Source organism: Rhinoderma darwinii, assembly GCF_050947455.1.
Source record: "Rhinoderma darwinii isolate aRhiDar2 chromosome 5 unlocalized genomic scaffold, aRhiDar2.hap1 SUPER_5_unloc_49, whole genome shotgun sequence".
Taxonomy (NCBI): domain Eukaryota; kingdom Metazoa; phylum Chordata; class Amphibia; order Anura; family Rhinodermatidae; genus Rhinoderma; species Rhinoderma darwinii.
This window is the reverse complement of record NW_027461808.1, coordinates 335,024-354,808: the sequence shown is the minus strand read 5'-3', so window position 1 is coordinate 354,808 and position 19,785 is coordinate 335,024. Positions and strand designations below refer to the sequence as shown.

The following is a 19,785-nucleotide window of genomic DNA, read 5'->3' as shown; positions in this document are numbered from 1 at the left end:
GGACTGGATTACAGCTGATACAAGGTGTGAAGGAACAAGGGGTGGCTGTGGGCATGCACTTGCTGCCGCTGCCAGTGTTTATCTGCATGGCAGCAGGGCATTTGGGCGTTGCCAGGAAGGCGTTTTTATGTAGATTCCTCCTCTTTCAGCACTGCATTGTGGTGCAAGCAAAAGAAGCAAATCCTGTCTGGCTTCCTCTCCGGCCTTTATTCACCTCCCGTGTAGCTGTGAGTGTGTGAGCCTGCAGGGCCCCATGGAATTGCCTAGAAGTAGGCTGAATCGCTGCAAGGGCTGAACAGCAGTATCGGGCAGGCTCGGGCAACGCGCGGCCCGTTCGGGTTATCGCTTCTCGGCCTTTTGGCTAAGATCAAGTGTAGTATCTGTTCTTATCAGTTTAATATCTGATACGTCCCCTATCTGGGGACCATATATTAAATGGATTTTTAGAACAGGGAGATGGAAATAGAGCTTGCTCTGTCCACTCCACGCATTGACCTGGTATTGCAGTATTTCCAGGACCGGTGCACCCTTTCCTTATGTGTTGACTAAAAGCAGATTCCAAAAGTGTTTTTTGTCTTTGCTATTGTTTCTGTCTTTCTGAAGGGATCTCCCCTTTTAATCCCATTATTTCAACACCTGTTGGACAATGCATGAGTGATAATGAGCTCATTGATTAAATGCAATTAATGAATAGATTGCCACCTCTTGTTGTGTGTCGTCTGTGTTTCTGTGTTTCCGGCATTTCACATTGGAACACCTCATTCACCTTCCTTGTCTTCTCTCCGCCCTCCCTTTTAGGTAAGTTAAAGAGCTGCACCTGAGCCAGCCACTGATTGATTGATTGATTGATTGATTGATTGATTGATTGATTGATTGATGCAGCACAACAGTCAAATAGTGGAGTGGAGTAGGGGAACAGCAAACAGCCAATAAAGCAGCCCGCCCGCTCGCCTGCCCGCCACAATGGACCTACCTGTGTACACTAGATGGATGTGATGGAATGTACTGTCGTCCCTACATTTCAAGAAGAAGTAAGAATTGTAGTTGCAACAAAGCCTTGCTTGCCTACAAAGAGAGCAGCAATTTGGATTTGTTACTATGTTACCTAGAAGAATAACAAACTGTGCAAGGATGGAGGTTGTAGGAGCAAGGAGAAGTTGTCTGTAAAGTTGGTGGATGCCTATTTTCCATTTTGCAGTCCCTTGTCTCCCTCTTGTGGCCTCCTGGAGGCAACTAGCTGTGCAAAAAAAAGACAGCCTGGCGGCCGGCTGTTGCAGTGTTGCCCTCTCAGGCAACACTGAGTGACTGACTGAGCCTCACCGTCTTATATAAAGTTCAGACGGAACTTTGCACGTGTCATAGTGGAGCCCTCAGGATTCCAGAGCCAGCTTTCTGACATCATAATGGGGCCTCAGAGATAAAAGCCTGGGCCCAGGCAGTGTTGGTCAGTGCTGCTCAGCAGGCAGCACTGGACTGGACTGGATTACAGCTGATACAAGGTGTGAAGGAACAAGGGGTGGCTGTGGGCATGCACTTGCTGCCGCTGCCAGTGTTTATCTGCATGGCAGCAGGGCATTTGGGCGTTGCCAGGAAGGCGTTTTTATGTAGATTCCTCCTCTTTCAGCACTGCATTGTGGTGCAAGCAAAAGAAGCAAATCCTGTCTGGCTTCCTCTCCGGCCTTTATTCACCTCCCGTGTAGCTGTGAGTGTGTGAGCCTGCAGGGCCCCATGGAATTGCCTAGAAGTAGGCTGAATCGCTGCAAGGGCTGAACAGCAGTATCGGGCAGGCTCGGGCAACGCGCGGCCCGTTCGGGTTATCGCTTCTCGGCCTTTTGGCTAAGATCAAGTGTAGTATCTGTTCTTATCAGTTTAATATCTGATACGTCCCCTATCTGGGGACCATATATTAAATGGATTTTTAGAACAGGGAGATGGAAATAGAGCTTGCTCTGTCCACTCCACGCATTGACCTGGTATTGCAGTATTTCCAGGACCGGTGCACCCTTTCCTTATGTGTTGACTAAAAGCAGATTCCAAAAGTGTTTTTTGTCTTTGCTATTGTTTCTGTCTTTCTGAAGGGATCTCCCCTTTTAATCCCATTATTTCAACACCTGTTGGACAATGCATGAGTGATAATGAGCTCATTGATTAAATGCAATTAATGAATAGATTGCCACCTCTTGTTGTGTGTCGTCTGTGTTTCTGTGTTTCCGGCATTTCACATTGGAACAACTCATTCACCTTCCTTGTCTTCTCTCCGCCCTCCCTTTTAGGTAAGTTAAAGAGCTGCACCTGAGCCAGCCACTGATTGATTGATTGATTGATTGATTGATTGATTGATTGATGCAGCACAACAGTCAAATAGTGGAGTGGAGTAGGGGAACAGCAAACAGCCAATAAAGCAGCCCGCCCGCTCGCCTGCCCGCCACAATGGACCTACCTGTGTACACTAGATGGATGTGATGGAATGTACTGTCGTCCCTACATTTCAAGAAGAAGTAAGAATTGTAGTTGCAACAAAGCCTTGCTTGCCTACAAAGAGAGCAGCAATTTGGATTTGTTACTATGTTACCTAGAAGAATAACAAACTGTGCAAGGATGGAGGTTGTAGGAGCAAGGAGAAGTTGTCTGTAAAGTTGGTGGATGCCTATTTTCCATTTTGCAGTCCCTTGTCTCCCTCTTGTGGCCTCCTGGAGGCAACTAGCTGTGCAAAAAAAAGACAGCCTGGCGGCCGGCTGTTGCAGTGTTGCCCTCTCAGGCAACACTGAGTGACTGACTGAGCCTCACCGTCTTATATAAAGTTCAGACGGAACTTTGCACGTGTCATAGTGGAGCCCTCAGGATTCCAGAGCCAGCTTTCTGACATCATAATGGGGCCTCAGAGATAAAAGCCTGGGCCCAGGCAGTGTTGGTCAGTGCTGCTCAGCAGGCAGCACTGGACTGGACTGGATTACAGCTGATACAAGGTGTGAAGGAACAAGGGGTGGCTGTGGGCATGCACTTGCTGCCGCTGCCAGTGTTTATCTGCATGGCAGCAGGGCATTTGGGCGTTGCCAGGAAGGCGTTTTTATGTAGATTCCTCCTCTTTCAGCACTGCATTGTGGTGCAAGCAAAAGAAGCAAATCCTGTCTGGCTTCCTCTCCGGCCTTTATTCACCTCCCGTGTAGCTGTGAGTGTGTGAGCCTGCAGGGCCCCATGGAATTGCCTAGAAGTAGGCTGAATCGCTGCAAGGGCTGAACAGCAGTATCGGGCAGGCTCGGGCAACGCGCGGCCCGTTCGGGTTATCGCTTCTCGGCCTTTTGGCTAAGATCAAGTGTAGTATCTGTTCTTATCAGTTTAATATCTGATACGTCCCCTATCTGGGGACCATATATTAAATGGATTTTTAGAACAGGGAGATGGAAATAGAGCTTGCTCTGTCCACTCCACGCATTGACCTGGTATTGCAGTATTTCCAGGACCGGTGCACCCTTTCCTTATGTGTTGACTAAAAGCAGATTCCAAAAGTGTTTTTTGTCTTTGCTATTGTTTCTGTCTTTCTGAAGGGATCTCCCCTTTTAATCCCATTATTTCAACACCTGTTGGACAATGCATGAGTGATAATGAGCTCATTGATTAAATGCAATTAATGAATAGATTGCCACCTCTTGTTGTGTGTCGTCTGTGTTTCTGTGTTTCCGGCATTTCACATTGGAACACCTCATTCACCTTCCTTGTCTTCTCTCCGCCCTCCCTTTTAGGTAAGTTAAAGAGCTGCACCTGAGCCAGCCACTGATTGATTGATTGATTGATTGATTGATTGATTGATTGATTGATTGATTGATGCAGCACAACAGTCAAATAGTGGAGTGGAGTAGGGGAACAGCAAACAGCCAATAAAGCAGCCCGCCCGCTCGCCTGCCCGCCACAATGGACCTACCTGTGTACACTAGATGGATGTGATGGAATGTACTGTCGTCCCTACATTTCAAGAAGAAGTAAGAATTGCAGTTGCAACAAAGCCTTGCTTGCCTACAAAGAGAGCAGCAATTTGGATTTGTTACTATGTTACCTAGAAGAATAACAAACTGTGCAAGGATGGAGGTTGTAGGAGCAAGGAGAAGTTGTCTGTAAAGTTGGTGGATGCCTATTTTCCATTTTGCAGTCCCTTGTCTCCCTCTTGTGGCCTCCTGGAGGCAACTAGCTGTGCAAAAAAAAGACAGCCTGGCGGCCGGCTGTTGCAGTGTTGCCCTCTCAGGCAACACTGAGTGACTGACTGAGCCTCACCGTCTTATATAAAGTTCAGACGGAACTTTGCACGTGTCATAGTGGAGCCCTCAGGATTCCAGAGCCAGCTTTCTGACATCATAATGGGGCCTCAGAGATAAAAGCCTGGGCCCAGGCAGTGTTGGTCAGTGCTGCTCAGCAGGCAGCACTGGACTGGACTGGATTACAGCTGATACAAGGTGTGAAGGAACAAGGGGTGGCTGTGGGCATGCACTTGCTGCCGCTGCCAGTGTTTATCTGCATGGCAGCAGGGCATTTGGGCGTTGCCAGGAAGGCGTTTTTATGTAGATTCCTCCTCTTTCAGCACTGCATTGTGGTGCAAGCAAAAGAAGCAAATCCTGTCTGGCTTCCTCTCCGGCCTTTATTCACCTCCCGTGTAGCTGTGAGTGTGTGAGCCTGCAGGGCCCCATGGAATTGCCTAGAAGTAGGCTGAATCGCTGCAAGGGCTGAACAGCAGTATCGGGCAGGCTCGGGCAACGCGCGGCCCGTTCGGGTTATCGCTTCTCGGCCTTTTGGCTAAGATCAAGTGTAGTATCTGTTCTTATCAGTTTAATATCTGATACGTCCCCTATCTGGGGACCATATATTAAATGGATTTTTAGAACAGGGAGATGGAAATAGAGCTTGCTCTGTCCACTCCACGCATTGACCTGGTATTGCAGTATTTCCAGGACCGGTGCACCCTTTCCTTATGTGTTGACTAAAAGCAGATTCCAAAAGTGTTTTTTGTCTTTGCTATTGTTTCTGTCTTTCTGAAGGGATCTCCCCTTTTAATCCCATTATTTCAACACCTGTTGGACAATGCATGAGTGATAATGAGCTCATTGATTAAATGCAATTAATGAATAGATTGCCACCTCTTGTTGTGTGTCGTCTGTGTTTCTGTGTTTCCGGCATTTCACATTGGAACACCTCATTCACCTTCCTTGTCTTCTCTCCGCCCTCCCTTTTAGGTAAGTTAAAGAGCTGCACCTGAGCCAGCCACTGATTGATTGATTGATTGATTGATTGATTGATTGATTGATTGATTGATTGATTGATGCAGCACAACAGTCAAATAGTGGAGTGGAGTAGGGGAACAGCAAACAGCCAATAAAGCAGCCCGCCCGCTCGCCTGCCCGCCACAATGGACCTACCTGTGTACACTAGATGGATGTGATGGAATGTACTGTCGTCCCTACATTTCAAGAAGAAGTAAGAATTGCAGTTGCAACAAAGCCTTGCTTGCCTACAAAGAGAGCAGCAATTTGGATTTGTTACTATGTTACCTAGAAGAATAACAAACTGTGCAAGGATGGAGGTTGTAGGAGCAAGGAGAAGTTGTCTGTAAAGTTGGTGGATGCCTATTTTCCATTTTGCAGTCCCTTGTCTCCCTCTTGTGGCCTCCTGGAGGCAACTAGCTGTGCAAAAAAAAGACAGCCTGGCGGCCGGCTGTTGCAGTGTTGCCCTCTCAGGCAACACTGAGTGACTGACTGAGCCTCACCGTCTTATATAAAGTTCAGACGGAACTTTGCACGTGTCATAGTGGAGCCCTCAGGATTCCAGAGCCAGCTTTCTGACATCATAATGGGGCCTCAGAGATAAAAGCCTGGGCCCAGGCAGTGTTGGTCAGTACTGCTCAGCAGGCAGCACTGGACTGGACTGGATTACAGCTGATACAAGGTGTGAAGGAACAAGGGGTGGCTGTGGGCATGCACTTGCTGCCGCTGCCAGTGTTTATCTGCATGGCAGCAGGGCATTTGGGCGTTGCCAGGAAGGCGTTTTTATGTAGATTCCTCCTCTTTCAGCACTGCATTGTGGTGCAAGCAAAAGAAGCAAATCCTGTCTGGCTTCCTCTCCGGCCTTTATTCACCTCCCGTGTAGCTGTGAGTGTGTGAGCCTGCAGGGCCCCATGGAATTGCCTAGAAGTAGGCTGAATCGCTGCAAGGGCTGAACAGCAGTATCGGGCAGGCTCGGGCAACGCGCGGCCCGTTCGGGTTATCGCTTCTCGGCCTTTTGGCTAAGATCAAGTGTAGTATCTGTTCTTATCAGTTTAATATCTGATACGTCCCCTATCTGGGGACCATATATTAAATGGATTTTTAGAACAGGGAGATGGAAATATAGCTTGCTCTGTCCACTCCACGCATTGACCTGGTATTGCAGTATTTCCAGGACCGGTGCACCCTTTCCTTATGTGTTGACTAAAAGCAGATTCCAAAAGTGTTTTTTGTCTTTGCTATTGTTTCTGTCTTTCTGAAGGGATCTCCCCTTTTAATCCCATTATTTCAACACCTGTTGGACAATGCATGAGTGATAATGAGCTCATTGATTAAATGCAATTAATGAATAGATTGCCACCTCTTGTTGTGTGTCGTCTGTGTTTCTGTGTTTCCGGCATTTCACATTGGAACACCTCATTCACCTTCCTTGTCTTCTCTCCGCCCTCCCTTTTAGGTAAGTTAAAGAGCTGCACCTGAGCCAGCCACTGATTGATTGATTGATTGATTGATTGATTGATTGATTGATTGATTGATTGATGCAGCACAACAGTCAAATAGTGGAGTGGAGTAGGGGAACAGCAAACAGCCAATAAAGCAGCCCGCCCGCTCGCCTGCCCGCCACAATGGACCTACCTGTGTACACTAGATGGATGTGATGGAATGTACTGTCGTCCCTACATTTCAAGAAGAAGTAAGAATTGCAGTTGCAACAAAGCCTTGCTTGCCTACAAAGAGAGCAGCAATTTGGATTTGTTACTATGTTACCTAGAAGAATAACAAACTGTGCAAGGATGGAGGTTGTAGGAGCAAGGAGAAGTTGTCTGTAAAGTTGGTGGATGCCTATTTTCCATTTTGCAGTCCCTTGTCTCCCTCTTGTGGCCTCCTGGAGGCAACTAGCTGTGCAAAAAAAAGACAGCCTGGCGGCCGGCTGTTGCAGTGTTGCCCTCTCAGGCAACACTGAGTGACTGACTGAGCCTCACCGTCTTATATAAAGTTCAGACGGAACTTTGCACGTGTCATAGTGGAGCCCTCAGGATTCCAGAGCCAGCTTTCTGACATCATAATGGGGCCTCAGAGATAAAAGCCTGGGCCCAGGCAGTGTTGGTCAGTGCTGCTCAGCAGGCAGCACTGGACTGGACTGGATTACAGCTGATACAAGGTGTGAAGGAACAAGGGGTGGCTGTGGGCATGCACTTGCTGCCGCTGCCAGTGTTTATCTGCATGGCAGCAGGGCATTTGGGCGTTGCCAGGAAGGCGTTTTTATGTAGATTCCTCCTCTTTCAGCACTGCATTGTGGTGCAAGCAAAAGAAGCAAATCCTGTCTGGCTTCCTCTCCGGCCTTTATTCACCTCCCGTGTAGCTGTGAGTGTGTGAGCCTGCAGGGCCCCATGGAATTGCCTAGAAGTAGGCTGAATCGCTGCAAGGGCTGAACAGCAGTATCGGGCAGGCTCGGGCAACGCGCGGCCCGTTCGGGTTATCGCTTCTCGGCCTTTTGGCTAAGATCAAGTGTAGTATCTGTTCTTATCAGTTTAATATCTGATACGTCCCCTATCTGGGGACCATATATTAAATGGATTTTTAGAACAGGGAGATGGAAATAGAGCTTGCTCTGTCCACTCCACGCATTGACCTGGTATTGCAGTATTTCCAGGACCGGTGCACCCTTTCCTTATGTGTTGACTAAAAGCAGATTCCAAAAGTGTTTTTTGTCTTTGCTATTGTTTCTGTCTTTCTGAAGGGATCTCCCCTTTTAATCCCATTATTTCAACACCTGTTGGACAATGCATGAGTGATAATGAGCTCATTGATTAAATGCAATTAATGAATAGATTGCCACCTCTTGTTGTGTGTCGTCTGTGTTTCTGTGTTTCCGGCATTTCACATTGGAACACCTCATTCACCTTCCTTGTCTTCTCTCCGCCCTCCCTTTTAGGTAAGTTAAAGAGCTGCACCTGAGCCAGCCACTGATTGATTGATTGATTGATTGATTGATTGATTGATTGATAGATTGATTGATTGATTGATTGATTGATTGATTGATTGATGCAGCACAACAGTCAAATAGTGGAGTGGAGTAGGGGAACAGCAAACAGCCAATAAAGCAGCCCGCCCGCTCGCCTGCCCGCCACAATGGACCTACCTGTGTACACTAGATGGATGTGATGGAATGTACTGTCGTCCCTACATTTCAAGAAGAAGTAAGAATTGCAGTTGCAACAAAGCCTTGCTTGCCTACAAAGAGAGCAGCAATTTGGATTTGTTACTATGTTACCTAGAAGAATAACAAACTGTGCAAGGATGGAGGTTGTAGGAGCAAGGAGAAGTTGTCTGTAAAGTTGGTGGATGCCTATTTTCCATTTTGCAGTCCCTTGTCTCCCTCTTGTGGCCTCCTGGAGGCAACTAGCTGTGCAAAAAAAAGACAGCCTGGCGGCCGGCTGTTGCAGTGTTGCCCTCTCAGGCAACACTGAGTGACTGACTGAGCCTCACCGTCTTATATAAAGTTCAGACGGAACTTTGCACGTGTCATAGTGGAGCCCTCAGGATTCCAGAGCCAGCTTTCTGACATCATAATGGGGCCTCAGAGATAAAAGCCTGGGCCCAGGCAGTGTTGGTCAGTGCTGCTCAGCAGGCAGCACTGGACTGGACTGGATTACAGCTGATACAAGGTGTGAAGGAACAAGGGGTGGCTGTGGGCATGCACTTGCTGCCGCTGCCAGTGTTTATCTGCATGGCAGCAGGGCATTTGGGCGTTGCCAGGAAGGCGTTTTTATGTAGATTCCTCCTCTTTCAGCACTGCATTGTGGTGCAAGCAAAAGAAGCAAATCCTGTCTGGCTTCCTCTCCGGCCTTTATTCACCTCCCGTGTAGCTGTGAGTGTGTGAGCCTGCAGGGCCCCATGGAATTGCCTAGAAGTAGGCTGAATCGCTGCAAGGGCTGAACAGCAGTATCGGGCAGGCTCGGGCAACGCGCGGCCCGTTCGGGTTATCGCTTCTCGGCCTTTTGGCTAAGATCAAGTGTAGTATCTGTTCTTATCAGTTTAATATCTGATACGTCCCCTATCTGGGGACCATATATTAAATGGATTTTTAGAACAGGGAGATGGAAATAGAGCTTGCTCTGTCCACTCCACGCATTGACCTGTTATTGCAGTATTTCCAGGACCGGAGCACCCTTTCCTTATGTGTTGACTAAAAGCAGATTCCAAAAGTGTTTTTTGTCTTTGCTATTGTTTCTGTCTTTCTGAAGGGATCTCCCCTTTTAATCCCATTATTTCAACACCTGTTGGACAATGCATGAGTGATAATGAGCTCATTGATTAAATGCAATTAATGAATAGATTGCCACCTCTTGTTGTGTGTCGTCTGTGTTTCTGTGTTTCCGGCATTTCACATTGGAACACCTCATTCACCTTCCTTGTCTTCTCTCCGCCCTCCCTTTTAGGTAAGTTAAAGAGCTGCACCTGAGCCAGCCACTGATTGATTGATTGATTGATTGATTGATTGATTGATTGATTGATTGATGCAGCACAACAGTCAAATAGTGGAGTGGAGTAGGGGAACAGCAAACAGCCAATAAAGCAGCCCGCCCGCTCGCCTGCCCGCCACAATGGACCTACCTGTGTACACTAGATGGATGTGATGGAATGTACTGTCGTCCCTACATTTCAAGAAGAAGTAAGAATTGCAGTTGCAACAAAGCCTTGCTTGCCTACAAAGAGAGCAGCAATTTGGATTTGTTACTATGTTACCTAGAAGAATAACAAACTGTGCAAGGATGGAGGTTGTAGGAGCAAGGAGAAGTTGTCTGTAAAGTTGGTGGATGCCTATTTTCCATTTTGCAGTCCCTTGTCTCCCTCTTGTGGCCTCCTGGAGGCAACTAGCTGTGCAAAAAAAAGACAGCCTGGCGGCCGGCTGTTGCAGTGTTGCCCTCTCAGGCAACACTGAGTGACTGACTGAGCCTCACCGTCTTATATAAAGTTCAGACGGAACTTTGCACGTGTCATAGTGGAGCCCTCAGGATTCCAGAGCCAGCTTTCTGACATCATAATGGGGCCTCAGAGATAAAAGCCTGGGCCCAGGCAGTGTTGGTCAGTGCTGCTCAGCAGGCAGCACTGGACTGGACTGGATTACAGCTGATACAAGGTGTGAAGGAACAAGGGGTGGCTGTGGGCATGCACTTGCTGCCGCTGCCAGTGTTTATCTGCATGGCAGCAGGGCATTTGGGCGTTGCCAGGAAGGCGTTTTTATGTAGATTCCTCCTCTTTCAGCACTGCATTGTGGTGCAAGCAAAAGAAGCAAATCCTGTCTGGCTTCCTCTCCGGCCTTTATTCACCTCCCGTGTAGCTGTGAGTGTGTGAGCCTGCAGGGCCCCATGGAATTGCCTAGAAGTAGGCTGAATCGCTGCAAGGGCTGAACAGCAGTATCGGGCAGGCTCGGGCAACGCGCGGCCCGTTCGGGTTATCGCTTCTCGGCCTTTTGGCTAAGATCAAGTGTAGTATCTGTTCTTATCAGTTTAATATCTGATACGTCCCCTATCTGGGGACCATATATTAAATGGATTTTTAGAACAGGGAGATGGAAATAGAGCTTGCTCTGTCCACTCCACGCATTGACCTGTTATTGCAGTATTTCCAGGACCGGAGCACCCTTTCCTTATGTGTTGACTAAAAGCAGATTCCAAAAGTGTTTTTTGTCTTTGCTATTGTTTCTGTCTTTCTGAAGGGATCTCCCCTTTTAATCCCATTATTTCAACACCTGTTGGACAATGCATGAGTGATAATGAGCTCATTGATTAAATGCAATTAATGAATAGATTGCCACCTCTTGTTGTGTGTCGTCTGTGTTTCTGTGTTTCCGGCATTTCACATTGGAACACCTCATTCACCTTCCTTGTCTTCTCTCCGCCCTCCCTTTTAGGTAAGTTAAAGAGCTGCACCTGAGCCAGCCACTGATTGATTGATTGATTGATTGATTGATTGATTGATTGATTGATGCAGCACAACAGTCAAATAGTGGAGTGGAGTAGGGGAACAGCAAACAGCCAATAAAGCAGCCCGCTCGCCTGCCCGCCACAATGGACCTACCTGTGTACACTAGATGGATGTGATGGAATGTACTGTCGTCCCTACATTTCAAGAAGAAGTAAGAATTGCAGTTGCAACAAAGCCTTGCTTGCCTACAAAGAGAGCAGCAATTTGGATTTGTTACTATGTTACCTAGAAGAATAACAAACTGTGCAAGGATGGAGGTTGTAGGAGCAAGGAGAAGTTGTCTGTAAAGTTGGTGGATGCCTATTTTCCATTTTGCAGTCCCTTGTCTCCCTCTTGTGGCCTCCTGGAGGCAACTAGCTGTGCAAAAAAAAGACAGCCTGGCGGCCGGCTGTTGCAGTGTTGCCCTCTCAGGCAACACTGAGTGACTGACTGAGCCTCACCGTCTTATATAAAGTTCAGACGGAACTTTGCACGTGTCATAGTGGAGCCCTGAGGATTCCAGAGCCAGCTTTCTGACATCATAATGGGGCCTCAGAGATAAAAGCCTGGGCCCAGGCAGTGTTGGTCAGTGCTGCTCAGCAGGCAGCACTGGACTGGACTGGATTACAGCTGATACAAGGTGTGAAGGAACAAGGGGTGGCTGTGGGCATGCACTTGCTGCCGCTGCCAGTGTTTATCTGCATGGCAGCAGGGCATTTGGGCGTTGCCAGGAAGGCGTTTTTATGTAGATTCCTCCTCTTTCAGCACTGCATTGTGGTGCAAGCAAAAGAAGCAAATCCTGTCTGGCTTCCTCTCCGGCCTTTATTCACCTCCCGTGTAGCTGTGAGTGTGTGAGCCTGCAGGGCCCCATGGAATTGCCTAGAAGTAGGCTGAATCGCTGCAAGGGCTGAACAGCAGTATCGGGCAGGCTCGGGCAACGCGCGGCCCGTTCGGGTTATCGCTTCTCGGCCTTTTGGCTAAGATCAAGTGTAGTATCTGTTCTTATCAGTTTAATATCTGATACGTCCCCTATCTGGGGACCATATATTAAATGGATTTTTAGAACAGGGAGATGGAAATAGAGCTTGCTCTGTCCACTCCACGCATTGACCTGGTATTGCAGTATTTCCAGGACCGGTGCACCCTTTCCTTATGTGTTGACTAAAAGCAGATTCCAAAAGTGTTTTTTGTCTTTGCTATTGTTTCTGTCTTTCTGAAGGGATCTCCCCTTTTAATCCCATTATTTCAACACCTGTTGGACAATGCATGAGTGATAATGAGCTCATTGATTAAATGCAATTAATGAATAGATTGCCACCTCTTGTTGTGTGTCGTCTGTGTTTCTGTGTTTCCGGCATTTCACATTGGAACACCTCATTCACCTTCCTTGTCTTCTCTCCGCCCTCCCTTTTAGGTAAGTTAAAGAGCTGCACCTGAGCCAGCCACTGATTGATTGATTGATTGATTGATTGATTGATTGATTGATTGATTGATTGATGCAGCACAACAGTCAAATAGTGGAGTGGAGTAGGGGAACAGCAAACAGCCAATAAAGCAGCCCGCCCGCTCGCCTGCCCGCCACAATGGACCTACCTGTGTACACTAGATGGATGTGATGGAATGTACTGTCGTCCCTACATTTCAAGAAGAAGTAAGAATTGCAGTTGCAACAAAGCCTTGCTTGCCTACAAAGAGAGCAGCAATTTGGATTTGTTACTATGTTACCTAGAAGAATAACAAACTGTGCAAGGATGGAGGTTGTAGGAGCAAGGAGAAGTTGTCTGTAAAGTTGGTGGATGCCTATTTTCCATTTTGCAGTCCCTTGTCTCCCTCTTGTGGCCTCCTGGAGGCAACTAGCTGTGCAAAAAAAAGACAGCCTGGCGGCCGGCTGTTGCAGTGTTGCCCTCTCAGGCAACACTGAGTGACTGACTGAGCCTCACCGTCTTATATAAAGTTCAGACGGAACTTTGCACGTGTCATAGTGGAGCCCTCAGGATTCCAGAGCCAGCTTTCTGACATCATAATGGGGCCTCAGAGATAAAAGCCTGGGCCCAGGCAGTGTTGGTCAGTGCTGCTCAGCAGGCAGCACTGGACTGGACTGGATTACAGCTGATACAAGGTGTGAAGGAACAAGGGGTGGCTGTGGGCATGCACTTGCTGCCGCTGCCAGTGTTTATCTGCATGGCAGCAGGGCATTTGGGCGTTGCCAGGAAGGCGTTTTTATGTAGATTCCTCCTCTTTCAGCACTGCATTGTGGTGCAAGCAAAAGAAGCAAATCCTGTCTGGCTTCCTCTCCGGCCTTTATTCACCTCCCGTGTAGCTGTGAGTGTGTGAGCCTGCAGGGCCCCATGGAATTGCCTAGAAGTAGGCTGAATCGCTGCAAGGGCTGAACAGCAGTATCGGGCAGGCTCGGGCAACGCGCGGCCCGTTCGGGTTATCGCTTCTCTGCCTTTTGGCTAAGATCAAGTGTAGTATCTGTTCTTATCAGTTTAATATCTGATACGTCCCCTATCTGGGGACCATATATTAAATGGATTTTTAGAACAGGGAGATGGAAATAGAGCTTGCTCTGTCCACTCCACGCATTGACCTGGTATTGCAGTATTTCCAGGACCGGTGCACCCTTTCCTTATGTGTTGACTAAAAGCAGATTCCAAAAGTGTTTTTTGTCTTTGCTATTGTTTCTGTCTTTCTGAAGGGATCTCCCCTTTTAATCCCATTATTTCAACACCTGTTGGACAATGCATGAGTGATAATGAGCTCATTGATTAAATGCAATTAATGAATAGATTGCCACCTCTTGTTGTGTGTCGTCTGTGTTTCTGTGTTTCCGGCATTTCACATTGGAACACCTCATTCACCTTCCTTGTCTTCTCTCCGCCCTCCCTTTTAGGTAAGTTAAAGAGCTGCACCTGAGCCAGCCACTGATTGATTGATTGATTGATTGATTGATTGATTGATTGATTGATTGATTGATTGATGCAGCACAACAGTCAAATAGTGGAGTGGAGTAGGGGAACAGCAAACAGCCAATAAAGCAGCCCGCCCGCTCGCCTGCCCGCCACAATGGACCTACCTGTGTACACTAGATGGATGTGATGGAATGTACTGTCGTCCCTACATTTCAAGAAGAAGTAAGAATTGCAGTTGCAACAAAGCCTTGCTTGCCTACAAAGAGAGCAGCAATTTGGATTTGTTACTATGTTACCTAGAAGAATAACAAACTGTGCAAGGATGGAGGTTGTAGGAGCAAGGAGAAGTTGTCTGTAAAGTTGGTGGATGCCTATTTTCCATTTTGCAGTCCCTTGTCTCCCTCTTGTGGCCTCCTGGAGGCAACTAGCTGTGCAAAAAAAAGACAGCCTGGCGGCCGGCTGTTGCAGTGTTGCCCTCTCAGGCAACACTGAGTGACTGACTGAGCCTCACCGTCTTATATAAAGTTCAGACGGAACTTTGCACGTGTCATAGTGGAGCCCTCAGGATTCCAGAGCCAGCTTTCTGACATCATAATGGGGCCTCAGAGATAAAAGCCTGGGCCCAGGCAGTGTTGGTCAGTGCTGCTCAGCAGGCAGCACTGGACTGGACTGGATTACAGCTGATACAAGGTGTGAAGGAACAAGGGGTGGCTGTGGGCATGCACTTGCTGCCGCTGCCAGTGTTTATCTGCATGGCAGCAGGGCATTTGGGCGTTGCCAGGAAGGCGTTTTTATGTAGATTCCTCCTCTTTCAGCACTGCATTGTGGTGCAAGCAAAAGAAGCAAATCCTGTCTGGCTTCCTCTCCGGCCTTTATTCACCTCCCGTGTAGCTGTGAGTGTGTGAGCCTGCAGGGCCCCATGGAATTGCCTAGAAGTAGGCTGAATCGCTGCAAGGGCTGAACAGCAGTATCGGGCAGGCTCGGGCAACGCGCGGCCCGTTCGGGTTATCGCTTCTCGGCCTTTTGGCTAAGATCAAGTGTAGTATCTGTTCTTATCAGTTTAATATCTGATACGTCCCCTATCTGGGGACCATATATTAAATGGATTTTTAGAACAGGGAGATGGAAATAGAGCTTGCTCTGTCCACTCCACGCATTGACCTGGTATTGCAGTATTTCCAGGACCGGTGCACCCTTTCCTTATGTGTTGACTAAAAGCAGATTCCAAAAGTGTTTTTTGTCTTTGCTATTGTTTCTGTCTTTCTGAAGGGATCTCCCCTTTTAATCCCATTATTTCAACACCTGTTGGACAATGCATGAGTGATAATGAGCTCATTGATTAAATGCAATTAATGAATAGATTGCCACCTCTTGTTGTGTGTCGTCTGTGTTTCTGTGTTTCCGGCATTTCACATTGGAACACCTCATTCACCTTCCTTGTCTTCTCTCCGCCCTCCCTTTTAGGTAAGTTAAAGAGCTGCACCTGAGCCAGCCACTGATTGATTGATTGATTGATTGATTGATTGATTGATTGATTGATTGATTGATGCAGCACAACAGTCAAATAGTGGAGTGGAGTAGGGGAACAGCAAACAGCCAATAAAGCAGCCCGCCCGCTCGCCTGCCCGCCACAATGGACCTACCTGTGTACACTAGATGGATGTGATGGAATGTACTGTCGTCCCTACATTTCAAGAAGAAGTAAGAATTGCAGTTGCAACAAAGCCTTGCTTGCCTACAAAGAGAGCAGCAATTTGGATTTGTTACTATGTTACCTAGAAGAATAACAAACTGTGCAAGGATGGAGGTTGTAGGAGCAAGGAGAAGTTGTCTGTAAAGTTGGTGGATGCCTATTTTCCATTTTGCAGTCCCTTGTCTCCCTCTTGTGGCCTCCTGGAGGCAACTAGCTGTGCAAAAAAAAGACAGCCTGGCGGCCGGCTGTTGCAGTGTTGCCCTCTCAGGCAACACTGAGTGACTGACTGAGCCTCACCGTCTTATATAAAGTTCAGACGGAACTTTGCACGTGTCATAGTGGAGCCCTCAGGATTCCAGAGCCAGCTTTCTGACATCATAATGGGGCCTCAGAGATAAAAGCCTGGGCCCAGGCAGTGTTGGTCAGTGCTGCTCAGCAGGCAGCACTGGACTGGACTGGATTACAGCTGATACAAGGTGTGAAGGAACAAGGGGTGGCTGTGGGCATGCACTTGCTGCCGCTGCCAGTGTTTATCTGCATGGCAGCAGGGCATTTGGGCGTTGCCAGGAAGGCGTTTTTATGTAGATTCCTCCTCTTTCAGCACTGCATTGTGGTGCAAGCAAAAGAAGCAAATCCTGTCTGGCTTCCTCTCCGGCCTTTATTCACCTCCCGTGTAGCTGTGAGTGTGTGAGCCTGCAGGGCCCCATGGAATTGCCTAGAAGTAGGCTGAATCGCTGCAAGGGCTGAACAGCAGTATCGGGCAGGCTCGGGCAACGCGCGGCCCGTTCGGGTTATCGCTTCTCGGCCTTTTGGCTAAGATCAAGTGTAGTATCTGTTCTTATCAGTTTAATATCTGATACGTCCCCTATCTGGGGACCATATATTAAATGGATTTTTAGAACAGGGAGATGGAAATAGAGCTTGCTCTGTCCACTCCACGCATTGACCTGGTATTGCAGTATTTCCAGGACCGGTGCACCCTTTCCTTATGTGTTGACTAAAAGCAGATTCCAAAAGTGTTTTTTGTCTTTGCTATTGTTTCTGTCTTTCTGAAGGGATCTCCCCTTTTAATCCCATTATTTCAACACCTGTTGGACAATGCATGAGTGATAATGAGCTCATTGATTAAATGCAATTAATGAATAGATTGCCACCTCTTGTTGTGTGTCGTCTGTGTTTCTGTGTTTCCGGCATTTCACATTGGAACACCTCATTCACCTTCCTTGTCTTCTCTCCGCCCTCCCTTTTAGGTAAGTTAAAGAGCTGCACCTGAGCCAGCCACTGATTGATTGATTGATTGATTGATTGATTGATTGATTGATTGATTGATTGATTGATTGATTGATTGATGCAGCACAACAGTCAAATAGTGGAGTGGAGTAGGGGAACAGCAAACAGCCAATAAAGCAGCCCGCCCGCTCGCCTGCCCGCCACAATGGACCTACACCTACCTGTGTACACTAGATGGAGGTGATGGAATGTACTGTCGTCCCTACATTTCAAGAAGAAGTAAGAATTGCAGTTGCAACAAAGCCTTGCTTGCCTACAAAGAGAGCAGCAATTGGATTTGTTACTATGTTACCTAGAAGAATAACAAACTGTGCAAGGATGGAGGTTGTAGGAGCAAGGAGAAGTTGTCTGTAAAGTTGGTGGATGCCTATTTTCCATTTTGCAGTCCCTTGTCTCCCTCTTGTGGCCTCCTGGAGGCTACTAGCTGTGCAAAAAAAAGACAGCCTGGCGGCCGGCTGTTGCAGTGTTGCCCTCTCAGGCAACACTGAGTGACTGACTGAGCCTCACCGTCTTATATAAAGTTCAGACGGAACTTTGCACGTGTCATAGTGGAGCCCTCAGGATTCCAGAGCCAGCTTTCTGACATCATAATGGGGCCTCAGAGATAAAAGCCTGGGCCCAGGCAGTGTTGGTCAGTGCTGCTCAGCAGGCAGCACTGGACTGGACTGGATTACAGCTGATACAAGGTGTGAAGGAACAAGGGGTGGCTGTGGGCATGCACTTGCTGCCGCTGCCAGTGTTTATCTGCATGGCAGCAGGGCATTTGGGCGTTGCCAGGAAGGCGTTTTTATGTAGATTCCTCCTCTTTCAGCACTGCATTGTGGTGCAAGCAAAAGAAGCAAATCCTGTCTGGCTTCCTCTCCGGCCTTTATTCACCTCCCGTGTAGCTGTGAGTGTGTGAGCCTGCAGGGGCCCCATGGAATTGCCTAGAAGTAGGCTGAATCGCTGCAAGGGCTGAACAGCAGTATCGGGCAGGCTCGGGCAACGCGCGGCCCGTTCGGGTTATCGCTTCTCGGCCTTTTGGGCTAAGATCAAGTGTAGTATCTGTTCTTATCAGTTTAATATCTGATACGTCCCCTATCTGGGGACCATATATTAAATGGATTTTAGAACAGGGAGATGGAAATAGAGCTTGCTCTGTCCACTCCACGCATTGACCTGGTATTGCAGTATTTCCAGGACCGGTGCACCCTTTCCTTATGTGTTGACTAAAAGCAGATTCCAAAAAGTGTTTTTTGTCTTTGCTATTGTTTCTGTCTTTCTGAAGGGATCTCCCCTTTTAATCCCATTATTTCAACACCTGTTGGACAATGCATGAGTGATAATGAGCTCATTGATTAAATGCAATTAATGAATAGATTGCCACCTCTTGTTGTGTGTCGTCTGTGTTTCTGTGTTTCCGGCATTTCACATTGGAACACCTCATTCACCTTCCTTGTCTTCTCTCCGCCCTCCCTTTTAGGTAAGTTAAAAGAGCTGCACCTGAGCCAGCCACTGATTGATTGATTGATTGATTGATGATTGATTGATTGATTGATGCAGCACAACAGTCAAATAGTGGAGTGGAGTAGGGGAACAGCAAACAGCCAATAAAGCAGCCCGCCCGCTCGCCTGCCCGCCACAATGGACCTACCTGTGTACACTAGATGGATGTGATGGAATGTACTGTCGTCCCTACATTTCAAGAAGAAGTAAGAATTGCAGTTGCAACAAAGCCTTGCTTGCTACAAAGAGAGCAGCAATTTGGATTTGTTACTATGTTACCTAGAAGAATAACAAACTGTGCAAGGATGGAGGTTGTAGGAGCAAGGAGAAGTTGTCTGTAAAGTTGGTGGATGCCTATTTTCCATTTTGCAGTCCCTTGTCTCCCTCTTGTGGCCTCCTGGAGGCAACTAGCTGTGCAAAAAAAAGACAGCCTGGCGGCCGGCTGTTGCAGTGTTGCCCTCTCAGGCAACACTGAGTGACTGACTGAGCCTCACCGTCTTATATAAAGTTCAGACGGAACTTTGCACGTGTCATAGTGGAGCCCTCAGGATTCCAGAGCCAGCTTTCTGACATCATAATGGGGCCTCAGAGATAAAAGCCTGGGCCCAGGCAGTGTTGGTCAGTGCTGCTCAGCAGGCAGCACTGGACTGGACTGGATTACAGCTGATACAAGGTGTGAAGGAACAAGGGGTGGCTGTGGGCATGCACTTGCTGCCGCTGCCAGTGTTTATCTGCATGGCAGCAGGGCATTTGGGCGTTGCCAGGAAGGCGTTTTTATGTAGATTCCTCCTCTTTCAGCACTGCATTGTGGTGCAAGCAAAAGAAGCAAATCCTGTCTGGCTTCCTCTCCGGCCTTTATTCACCTCCCGTGTAGCTGTGAGTGTGTGAGCCTGCAGGGCCCCATGGAATTGCCTAGAAGTAGGCTGAATCGCTGCAAGGGCTGAACAGCAGTATCGGGCAGGCTCGGGCAACGCGCGGCCCGTTCGGGTTATCGCTTCTCGGCCTTTGGCTAAGATCAAGTGTAGTATCTGTTCTTATCAGTTTAATATCTGATACGTCCCCTATCTGGGGACCATATATTAAATGGATTTTTAGAACAGGGAGATGGAAATAGAGCTTGCTCTGTCCACTCCACGCATTGACCTGGTATTGCAGTATTTCCAGGACCGGTGCACCCTTTCCTTATGTG

At 47.8% G+C, this 19,785-nt stretch overlaps 14 non-coding genes across 14 annotated transcripts; all 14 read left to right on the top strand.

Moving 5' to 3' along the window:
• The first annotated feature begins 341 nt into the window (after positions 1-341).
• On the top strand, positions 342-532 carry LOC142695974 (U2 spliceosomal RNA). The gene has a single exon (XR_012863983.1). It is a non-coding gene; the product is annotated as a U2 spliceosomal RNA (small nuclear RNA).
• A 1,284-nt stretch (positions 533-1,816) lies between these two features.
• LOC142695972 (U2 spliceosomal RNA) lies at positions 1,817-2,007 on the top strand. The gene has a single exon (XR_012863981.1). It is a non-coding gene; the product is annotated as a U2 spliceosomal RNA (small nuclear RNA).
• A 1,276-nt stretch (positions 2,008-3,283) lies between these two features.
• On the top strand, positions 3,284-3,474 carry LOC142695971 (U2 spliceosomal RNA). Its single transcript, XR_012863980.1, has one exon. It is a non-coding gene; the product is annotated as a U2 spliceosomal RNA (small nuclear RNA).
• Positions 3,475-4,762: 1,288 nt separating this feature from the next.
• On the top strand, positions 4,763-4,953 carry LOC142695970 (U2 spliceosomal RNA). Its single transcript, XR_012863979.1, has one exon. It is a non-coding gene; the product is annotated as a U2 spliceosomal RNA (small nuclear RNA).
• A 1,292-nt stretch (positions 4,954-6,245) lies between these two features.
• LOC142696059 (U2 spliceosomal RNA) lies at positions 6,246-6,436 on the top strand. The gene has a single exon (XR_012864059.1). It is a non-coding gene; the product is annotated as a U2 spliceosomal RNA (small nuclear RNA).
• A 1,288-nt stretch (positions 6,437-7,724) lies between these two features.
• LOC142695969 (U2 spliceosomal RNA) lies at positions 7,725-7,915 on the top strand. Its single transcript, XR_012863978.1, has one exon. It is a non-coding gene; the product is annotated as a U2 spliceosomal RNA (small nuclear RNA).
• Positions 7,916-9,231: 1,316 nt separating this feature from the next.
• LOC142696070 (U2 spliceosomal RNA) lies at positions 9,232-9,422 on the top strand. The gene has a single exon (XR_012864069.1). It is a non-coding gene; the product is annotated as a U2 spliceosomal RNA (small nuclear RNA).
• A 1,284-nt stretch (positions 9,423-10,706) lies between these two features.
• Positions 10,707-10,897, top strand: LOC142696069 (U2 spliceosomal RNA). Its single transcript, XR_012864068.1, has one exon. It is a non-coding gene; the product is annotated as a U2 spliceosomal RNA (small nuclear RNA).
• A 1,276-nt stretch (positions 10,898-12,173) lies between these two features.
• On the top strand, positions 12,174-12,364 carry LOC142695968 (U2 spliceosomal RNA). Its single transcript, XR_012863977.1, has one exon. It is a non-coding gene; the product is annotated as a U2 spliceosomal RNA (small nuclear RNA).
• Positions 12,365-13,652: 1,288 nt separating this feature from the next.
• Positions 13,653-13,843, top strand: LOC142696050 (U2 spliceosomal RNA). Its single transcript, XR_012864051.1, has one exon. It is a non-coding gene; the product is annotated as a U2 spliceosomal RNA (small nuclear RNA).
• A 1,292-nt stretch (positions 13,844-15,135) lies between these two features.
• Positions 15,136-15,326, top strand: LOC142695967 (U2 spliceosomal RNA). The gene has a single exon (XR_012863976.1). It is a non-coding gene; the product is annotated as a U2 spliceosomal RNA (small nuclear RNA).
• Positions 15,327-16,614: 1,288 nt separating this feature from the next.
• On the top strand, positions 16,615-16,805 carry LOC142695966 (U2 spliceosomal RNA). Its single transcript, XR_012863975.1, has one exon. It is a non-coding gene; the product is annotated as a U2 spliceosomal RNA (small nuclear RNA).
• A 1,310-nt stretch (positions 16,806-18,115) lies between these two features.
• Positions 18,116-18,306, top strand: LOC142696075 (U2 spliceosomal RNA). Its single transcript, XR_012864074.1, has one exon. It is a non-coding gene; the product is annotated as a U2 spliceosomal RNA (small nuclear RNA).
• A 1,280-nt stretch (positions 18,307-19,586) lies between these two features.
• Positions 19,587-19,776, top strand: LOC142696066 (U2 spliceosomal RNA). The gene has a single exon (XR_012864065.1). It is a non-coding gene; the product is annotated as a U2 spliceosomal RNA (small nuclear RNA).
• Positions 19,777-19,785: the final 9 nt, after the last annotated feature.